General features: G+C 46.8%; 1 protein-coding gene across 3 annotated transcripts in view; it reads left to right on the top strand.

The window, feature by feature from the left end:
- Nucleotides 1-3,228: 3,228 nt before the first annotated feature.
- BLVRA (biliverdin reductase A) overlaps nucleotides 3,229-9,947 on the top strand; it is a 47,756-nt gene continuing 41,037 nt past the window's right edge. Inside the window, exons 1-2 of one of the 3 annotated variants that reach the window (XM_011958785.1) lie at nucleotides 3,229-3,290; nucleotides 4,577-4,670. The gene's annotated coding sequence lies outside the window, so the exon portion shown is untranslated. The remainder of the gene's footprint in view (nucleotides 3,291-4,576; nucleotides 4,671-9,947) is intronic. The other 2 variants (XM_011958784.1, XM_011958786.1) reach the window with 2 other exon arrangements.

Here is a 9,947-nt window from a genome sequence, read left to right as displayed (position 1 = left end):
CCTCTGCCTCCCAGGTTCAAGCGATTCTCCTGCCTCAACCTCCTAAGTAGCTGGGATTACAGGCACATGCCACCATGCCTGGCTAAATTTTTTTTTTTTTTTTTTGTAGTTTTAGTAGAGATAGGGTTTCACCATATTGACCAGGCTGGTCCTGAACTCCTGACCTCAGGTGATCTGCCCCCCTCAGCCTCCCAAAGTGCTGGGATTACAGGTGTGAGCCAGGGTGCCTGCCCCTTTTTTTCTTTTTTAGACATGGAGTCTGGTTCTGTTGCCCAGGCTGGAGTGAGATGGGGAGATCTCAGCTCACTGCAACCTCTGCCTCTCAGGTTCAAGCAATTCTCCTGCATCAGCCTCCTGAGTAGCTAGAACTACGCAGGTACACCCCACTGTGCCCGGCTAATTTTTGTATTTCTAGTGGAGAGGGGGTTTCACCATGTTGCCCAGACTGATCTCAAACTCCTAACCTCAAGTGATCTGCCTGCCTCAGCCTCCCGAAGTGCTGGGATTACAGGCGTGAGCCACCGCACCTGTCCTCTGTCAGAGATTTCTTCACCAAACCCTCCTTCCACTCTCCAATTCCTTCTTTTTATCTATTTATTTGATTTTTTTTCCTTTTATTATTTATTTTTATATGAAGTCTCACTCTGTCGCCCAGCCTATAGTGCAGCAGTGCTATCTTGGCTCACTGCAACCTCCGCCTCCCGGGTTCAAGTGATTCTCATGCTTCAGCCTCCCTCCCAGAGTAGCTGGGAGTATAGGCATGTACCATCATACCTGGCTACTTTTTGTGTTTTTGGTAGAGACAGGGTTTTGCCATGTTGCCCAGGCTGGCCTCAAGCAATCTGCCTGCCTAGGCCTCCTAAAGTGTTGTGATTACAGGTGGCTCCCCTGCCTGATTCCTTCTTATATCCTTAGAGATCTGTTCCTAGAATTTCACATCAGTGTATCTTGTTGTCCTAATCAAAATCTGTATTTTCATATCTTGTTACACATAGGGGAAAAACAGCCAAGAGAATGACACAGAAATGGAGCTGGAGCCTTAATACTCCTAACTGCTAACCTGTTTGGATGGGGTTTCTGTCACTTGTGGCCTACAGCAGTCTTACTGTCCCCCCAACCTCCCACAGAGCTCTTCAGGTCGAAGAGGGTCACCACTTTGTAGAATGGGAAGCTCTTATTCAAAAAAGTAGAAACTGAATACAAAACTAGACTTTAGAAGGATAAGATAAATCAATGCATTCATAACACATTGTTACCAGAAAGTGAGGGGGTTAGAGGTCTCATCCTTAAATTCTGCTCTCAAGGACATGGAGGGCCCCTCTCACAGGTTTTCCCAAAGCTCCTCTGGGTGTACTGGTCTGACTCAGCAAGTGAACATCTGTGGTTTTGCCTAGCCAGCATCCCTTCTCCTGGCAGTAGCACTCAGCATGTCCTTTTCGGGAATCACTCTTTCCTCTTGTGGTTTATTTAAAGTGACAGCACAATCAGACCCCAGAGTTTGGCTTATGTCCTAGGCCTTGCCAGTGAAAATACGGTACCTCATTAGTGGCAGTTATTTTTCCGAGAAAGGACATATCATGGCCCAAGGGGCAGCAGCAGGTGGGTGGAAGAGACAGGTAACGAACAATAAGCTAAATAAACAAATTCAGTCAGGAGCTAAATAAATAAGTCACTCAGGAGCAGGGCAGGTGGCAATTTTGAATGGAGTGATTAGGGTAGTTCTCAGTGAGGCAGCATTTGAGCAAAGATCAGGAAGAGTGAGAAGTAGTCGAGCATTCCAAACAGACACCAGCCCGTGCAAAGACCCTGCAGCAGAGCCCTGTCTGCTTTGCATAAGAAATAGCACAGAGGCCAGAATGACTGGAGCAGAGTGAGCCAGTGTGGAGGCAGTAGCATATGAGGTTGCAGGGGTAACAGAGGAGCAGATCAGGCAGGGCTTTTGCTTTTACTCAGAGTTTGGGAAACCACTGGGAAGGTTTCGGGCAGAGGAGGAATTTGATCTGGCTTTTTTTTAAGGTCACTCTGGCTGCTGTATGGGGACAGGCTGCAGGGAGACCAGGGAAGAGACCACTGTCATGACCACGTAGGAGATGATGGAGGCAGAGGTAAGACGTGGTCAGGCTCTGGGTATGCTAGGGAGATCCAACCAACAGAATTTTTGGGCCCTGGAGGTGGGATGTGAGAGAAAGGTGAGTGCCAGATAACAGCAAGTTTCCTGGCCTTGACAGCTGGAAGATGGAGTTGCCATCGAGATGGTGACGCTATGGAGAAGAGATCAGGGGCACAGATTTGGATGTGTTGAGATTGAAATGTATTTTAGAGATCCAAGAGGAAATATTAAGTAGGCACCTGGATAGAGGAGTATGGAGTTCAGGAGACAGGTCCCTCCTGGAGATAAAAATTCAAAGCCAAGCCTTCTCTCTCCGCACTCAACAAAACCTCACTTAAACAGGCTTGTCAGGTCATGGAATAAATAGAACTCTTGGTTGGGGAAAATGCCGGTCAACCTTACCCGTCAGAACGCTGCCTTCAAGATCAAAGAGATCTCTTTCCTTCAGCCTAATCCACCCCTCCCCTGGTTTCCCCTCAGCCCCACTAGGCTAGAAGCTCCCTGGCTTCTCCCGCATCAGGATCCCCAACAAGCCCATTCCCTGGTGGATAAGAGCCCAGGCAGTTCCCTAGACCACGTTCACTTCCTAGCTACCCAGGAACAGGACATCGCAGACACCGGCCTCCTGGAATACTCCCCCCCCGCCCCCGCCCCACCGCTTCTCACATTTACAGGAAGGACTCAAGTAAGCCTCCGCGCCTGTTCAGTCGGCCCGGGGCAACCAATACCAAAGGGACCCAGTGGGTTCTACGTGGTGAGTGGGGGCCGGATAAGAGAGATGCGACACCTCCCCCCCGAGCCCCCAACGCCGGGGCCAGGCACACCGTGAGGGGCCCAGCCACTTCCATACGCCCTCCGGTCGGCGAGCACCTACCACCCACCCCTCGCCACCAAGCTGGGTGCAGAGAAGAGGTCAGGCGCACGGACGGTTCTTACGGCCCCAGGCGCCAGGCCCAGGGCACAGAGGCCGGGATCTCACGCGCGACTGCACGAGGCCGGGACCCTCCCTCCCCTTCCCGTCCACTCCCTTCCCCTCCGCCTCCCGTCCTCTCCAGGTCTCCGCCATCCCGCGTCTGGGCCCCCGCCCCCCAGCGGGGCAGCCAATCGGAGCTGGGATCCCGCCCCGGTCCGCAAAGCCAGTGGCGCCCGGAGGCTGCACGGAGAGCGGTGCCCGCGTCAGGTGAGGCGCGCGCGGGGAACGGGGGTCCCGCGCAGGGGAGCGGGGGTCGCGCGCGGCTTCCACAGAGCGCTCGGGCCTGAGCTTGAAGCCCCAGGCCCGCAGGAGGCCCGGGCCCGCGGCCGCCAGAGCCGGGACGCACCCTGGGCACCGCCTGCCCCGCCCGGGCCCGGAGTGAGGACGCGGTCAGAGGCCCAGCAGCGCTGGTCCCGGCGAGGGGCTTTCTCAACTACACAAAAGACAGTCTGAAAAATTAAGTCTCCATTTCGGTTAAGACTGTCCGTAGTTTCGGTTTTTATGTAGACGCAAGAGGGCAGGCTCGGCGTCCGCGTGCCGGTAGTCCGGCGGCTGCAGGAGCGCGAGCGGCTGGGCCCGGGCGTAGCCACCGTAGGGCCGCGAGCTCGGCCGGGGCCAGCCTGGGATGCCCTGGGGTCTGCTCCGCGGGGGCGAACCGTGAGGCGCCGCGCTAGGTACTTGGCCTTTCCTAGCCCCGCTTTCGTCTTTGGAAACTAGAAACTATCACTTATTTCATAGATGGTGTGAGGGTTACATGACAGTGTTCTGTAAAGTGCACTCTACATACGAAGTGCTCAGAAATATGGCTAATAATGAAGGTATTTATAAACTACTTAAATTATGAAAAGAGTTTGCGACATCAGACTTACAGTTTTGGATACTATTTTTTCCACTTAACGTTCATTATATGATAGGAGTTTACCATCGTATTATACCGCTGTGCGATCTGATCTTGGGCACGTTAACCAACCTCTTGGTGCCTCGATTTTTCTCACCTGTAAAAGTGGGGCTAATCATAATGCTTACTTGGTAGGATAGCCGTGAAGAATAAGTGACTTATCGAACATAAATAGCTTACAATAGGGTTTTCAGCATGGGAAGGATTCGGTAAATGTTAGTTGTCATCATCACCACCTACAAAGCAAGCAATACTGTGTTGAAAGTTTCCATCATTAATGTAATTTCTATAGTACGATTTCCAAGACGATATTAAAATTATGGAAATAAAGGTATTGGCATATTGCTAATTATTTCCCAAAAGATTGTGTTGATAAATATGTTCATCCTTCCCTTAACGGTATGCATTCCAGAAAAACAAACTTAAGTCAAATGTTAGACAAAGTATCAGAAGGGAGATTCTGTAGCCAGGGAGCTAAAAATTACAAAAGGGTCTCTAATTATACTTGACCTTTTTAAGGAATAATTCTCAGTGTGTTTTCCCGCATTTTATATGTAATCTTTACTGTTTTGTTTGTTTGTTTGTTTTGAGACAGAGTCTCGCCCTGTCCCCAGGCTGGAGTACAGTGGCACGATCTTGGCTCACTGCAACCTCCGCCTACTGGGTTCAAGCTATTCTCCTGACCTTAGGTGATCTACCGGCCTTGGCCTCCCAGAGTGCTGGGATTATAACAGGCGTGGCGTGAGCCACTGCGCCCGGCCGATCTTTACTTTTTTATTCTTTGTACCCCCTGCCTATCCAGTTAGCATCTGATTAAAGTCAAAGATTTGCCACTTTGGGCCACATCTGTTAATTTTCATCTTTGTTCTAATTGTATTTAGTTTTGATCTACACTACTTATTACTCCCAGTCATTTTTTATAGAACTGAAAATCTGGTAAAATACTCAAAATTGCACAGACTTCTATGTAGAGGCGACACTCCACCAGAACCGTGGGCTGACAGGGAATCCCACCGTGCAGGAGCTGCGTGCGTTTTCATTTCTGATTCTCTTTGGCGTATCCAGGACTCTGATGACATGATCATATATATATCAGTAGTTTGTTTTTTGTCATAAATCATATATTTAAGATTTTAGAAATAAGTTGATAGCCATATATTTTGGAATTTGAAAAAGACATTTCATGACTCAGCTTCAAATTAAGCTTTAATCAAATAGTGAAACTTTTCATTAATGGACAGTGTATACCTTTTTGTTTATAAAAAAAAAAAAATGTAGTGCCTTTGTGACAGGGGAGCTTAGTTCCTGACAATGTTCTCTTGAGTCTTTTTGTTTGTTTGTTTTTTGAGACAGAGTCTCACTGTATTGCCCAAGCTGGAGTGCAGTGGCGCCATCTTGGCTCACTGCAACCTCTGCTTCCTGGGTTCAAGTGATTCTCGTTCCTCAGCTTCCTGTAGCTGGGATTACAGGAACGCACCACCACGACCAGCTAATTTTAAAATTTTTAGGAGAGACAGGGTTTTGCCTTGTTGGCTAGGTTGGTCTCAAACTCCTGCCCTCAAGTAATCCACCCACCTCGGCCTCCCCAACGTGCTAGGATTTACAGGCGTGAGCCACTTCACCCGGCCTCTCTTCAGTCTTTGAGCTGTGAGCAACTAGCTACATTACATGAGCTGCTAGATCTGCCTTACAGTCAGAAAGGAAGGTCGAACTCTCAGGAACAGTGATATATATATACACACTGATATTTCAAAAGTACAATGCCCCAAATTGATCCACAAAGGAATTAAGGTCATTTGCAACAAAATCACATAGAATAGTAACAAATAAATAGAAGATAAATATGGCCAGGAATTGAGATGAGAGAAAGTATAAGTACAAGAAACTATTGCAGGAAAAAAAAGAATAAAGTATTTCAGTGCTATCCAATAGAATTTTCTGTGATTATGAAAATGTGCTATATTTAATTAATTTACATTCCAATAGCCACTCTGTCTAGTGGCTCCCTTATAGGTCAGTGCAGGCCTATATTTTTGTAGTTGAGTCCCAAATTTGTTTCTAGAAAGGTAAACTTGGTCAGTTACATGGTTCTTGTCATTTGAAAGTAAAACAGACATAGCAACTTCATTCATTCATTCATTCATTCATTGATCCCCCAAATGTTAATGGCCTTGAAGGAAGCAGAACCTTTCCTGATTCTCAGCTATAGGGAAAATTTTCTGTGGGCTTCATTATCAGAGCACCTTGATATGTTATTGCCCTGTGAAAGTCTGTTCAGTTAAGGAATTGGGGCTAGGAGGGATGCAGTCAGTGAAAGTGGCATAATTTGTAATGTTTTTTAGAGTTTTGAATAATTATGCCAACTAACCTTTATAGAAAAGTTTAGATAAATAAGCAAAAAGAAAGTAGTCACTAAAAGTTTCACCACTCAGAGATGTAATTACTGGTAATATTGTGATGTCTGTATTTCCAGACTTGTGTCCCATATAGCTATTATATTTTTCTCGATAGATTCCAGAGTATCCAACTCCCTCCAGGGCAAGAGTTGCTTTTACCTTTACCCTTAGACCTCTGAGGCTAGCAGGTGGCCCCACCTGAGAGGGTCACCCTCTCCCTAATCCTTCCCCATACTTCTGGAACAAGGAGGAAGGTCACAGCTGTAGTTCATTCTGCATGATGAGTAATCCAGGCTTTTTCAACTCTGGCATTGTTGGCATTTTGGGCTGGATAACTCTTCGTTGTGTGTGTGTAGTGGGGGTAGAAGGTGTCCTGTGCACCACAGGATGTTTTGAAGCATCTCTGGCCTTTCCCTACTAGATGCCAATGGCACATACTCTTTTCCCCTGAGTACAACAATCAGAAATGTCAGTGAGAACTACTGGGTTAATGAAAATCAGTAATTTATTGCTGACAAAGCTCTAGAGTTTCACATTCCAATTTGCATGTGGGAGAGAGACTGAAATCAAAAGGGAAACATAATGTAAGCCAAGGAAGCTGTTTAGTCCTGGCTGTGCTATTAATTTACTGTGAGGTTTTGCATCTCTCCCACGTGCAAATTGGAATGTGAAACTCTAGAGCTTTGTCAGCAATAATTTAGTGATTTCCATTAACCCAGTAGTTGTTTCTTGTTTTTTGTTTGTTTGTTTGTTTTTGAGATGGAGTCTTGCTCTGTCACCCAGGCTGGAATGCAGTGGGATGATCTGAGGTTTTGCATCTCTCCCACGTGCAAATTGGAATGTGAAACTCTAGAGCTTTGTCAGCAATAATTTAGTGATTTCCATTAACCCAGTAGTTGTTTCTTGTTTTTTGTTTGTTTGTTTGTTTGTTTTTGAGATGGAGTCTTGCTCTGTCACCCAGGCTGGAATGCAGTGGGATGATCTCAGCTCATTGCAACCTCTGCCTCCTGGGTTCAGGCCATTCTCCTGCCTCAGCCTCCTGAGTAGCTGGGACTACAGGTGCGTGCCACCATGTCCAGGTAATTTTTGTATTTTTAGTAGAGATGGGGTTTCACCATGTTGTCCAGGATGGTCTGGATCTCTTGACCTTGTGATCTGTCCTGTGCCCGCCTCGGCCTCCCAAAGTGCTGGGATTACAGGCATAAGCCACCGCACCCAGCCCTTAACCCAGTAGTTCTCACTGACATTTCTGATTGTCGTGCTGCAGGGAAAAGTGTATATGCCACTGGCATCTAGTGGGGAAAGGCCAGGGATGCTGCAAAGTGATATACCACCAGGTTTATCAGTTGGGATCCCAACAGTGAAAAGCATAAAAATGAAAGGAATTTTAAGGAGAATTTTTAAAGAAGAGTGGGCAAGATTGGAGGAATCAACAAGTGATGGTGAGGCACACAGGAAACAGCTTCAGTGGGCACCACCCCCACTCTGGTTTGAAGGGGTAGGGAGGAGACCAGAGCTGGGAGGCGGGGGCTAGAGTACTGCTGGAGGAGCCACCCCCATCCAGAGCTGCTGTGGCCATCACAGAATGCAGCCACTGCCAGAGCAGCAGCCTGGGGGACTGGGCAGGGGGAGCACAAGTACCCCCAGCCTCTCTCTTTCTGTTCCTTGCCTGCCGATCTTCTCCACTGGCTAAACCCAGGTGGACGCTAAGAGTACAGTCAGCCTGCCTGATGAGGCCATTGGAGGGACCACCAGGGATCACCATCAGCAAGGGATCCAATGTCTTTCTGCCTCTGCAGAATGAAGGTTGGGGGAGCTCTACCTCTTAGGGATATTGTGGGAATAAAAGGAAATAGGCAAAAAGTGTTTTTGAAAAACAAAGCACATACTGCACACCCAAGGGCCACTGCTGCTTTTGACCCTTGGCTCTGTTTCATGCTGTGATGTCGTGTCATTCTCTTTTTAAGTGCTACAGGATTTCTTTAGGTTTTTTTTTTTGTCTACCCTATTTCAACTCATGTGTGCTGCTTGTTGTGCTAAAACGAATATTTGCTGATGCCTGAGTGAAAGTTGAATTTTTTTGTTGTTGTTGTTTGAGACGGAGTCTCGCTCTGTGGCCCAGGCTGCAGTACAGTGGCCAGATCTCAGCTCACTACAATATAACTCACATTTATACGTAATGATTTTTCTTGTAACTTAGCTATTTCTCTTTGATAAACTCAGAAAACCTCAGACTTTGAAAAGACCTTGAAGTTCCTCACCTGAAATCTGAGAACTTGGAGCACCTTAAAAAATCTGAGGGAAAACAAAACAGTGAAAGAACATGATACAGTCAGTGTAGAGAATAAAATTATTTATGTAATTAATATTGAGGATGCAGATAACACATTGTGAAATCTTGCTTGTAAAAAATCTTGATCTGCTGAAGATGTTCTCTCTAGAGATCTTTGAAAGCATAATTATTGAGCTTTTAAAAATGTTAGAAACAAAAGTTAGACCCACACATGTTTTGGCTGTGTGGAAGATTTGTATTCCTTCCCCTGCCCACCCCTCTCCCACCCCCGCACTTGTGAGTTGTGCCTGTGTACGCAGTTCCTGTTGTACTTGGCTGGGCAGAGCTCATCTTTCAACAGTAAGGGAGCATAGTTACGACCTGGACCTTCTGGTGGGGGTCAGTGCCCAAAAACATGTATGGGACTCCAGAAAGTTCTGCTCTCAACCCTATTTTGAAATCGAGTTGCACATTGTTCTGCAATTATTTGAGTTAATAAGCAGCTCTTTTCAAACATGATTAAGTGGTGAGGAGGAGGAACAGAAGGGACATAGAGCAGATGGGGGCTGAAAAAGTGGGGCGGGGAAGAGAGTGGCTTCTCTTTGGCAGAGTACCAAGGAGAAGCCCTATCTGTACAGCACTTTTGTGCCTGGGGCCTTAATGGCTGCAACCTGAGCCTCAACCTAGTTTGCTTGTGGAGCAGAAGAGAAGCTAAAAACCTTCAGTTAACCAAGCCAGACACTAAGAAAGTTAAACCGAAAGAGAACCCCCCAACCCCCCCAAAAAAAGAAGTAAAGTGGGTTAAAGTGATACCATGTTAGCACAGAAAGAGAACATAAGGGTCATCTAAGTTCATCTGCCCCCTCTTCTATTTCAAGGTACAGAAACTAAGGCACAAGAGACCCCGTGCCCTGCTCTTGATCGCCTGGTGCCAAGCCAGGTCTAGAACTCTGTTCTCTGGGGTCACAGGCTGGCTCTTCATCCCCTAGAGAGACAATTCATCTCTGTGCACCTGAGCCCATTGTGCTTTGTAGTCAAAGCAAATAAAGGCTCAAACACCAAGACTGTTTTGCAGACCGGCTGCAATAGATATGGGGGGAGGAGAAACCTGCTTTAAATTGCTTCAAGCAAGTTGTTTCTGCAAAAGTGTTGACTTTTTTCTTTCAACTTCCTAGTGAGCCACTACAGCCTGAGCTGTTATTTGTCATTATGCAATAATTCAGGAATTAACTCAAGATTCTTCTTTTTAAATTATTTGTTTATTTAGAGACAGAGTCTTGCTCTGTCGTCCAAGCTGG

The sequence above is a fragment of the Colobus angolensis genome, unplaced genomic scaffold (genome assembly GCF_000951035.1).
Source record: "Colobus angolensis palliatus isolate OR3802 unplaced genomic scaffold, Cang.pa_1.0 Scaffold475, whole genome shotgun sequence".
In the NCBI taxonomy this organism is placed as follows: domain Eukaryota; kingdom Metazoa; phylum Chordata; class Mammalia; order Primates; family Cercopithecidae; genus Colobus; species Colobus angolensis.
This window is presented reverse-complemented; position numbering and strand designations above follow the sequence as displayed.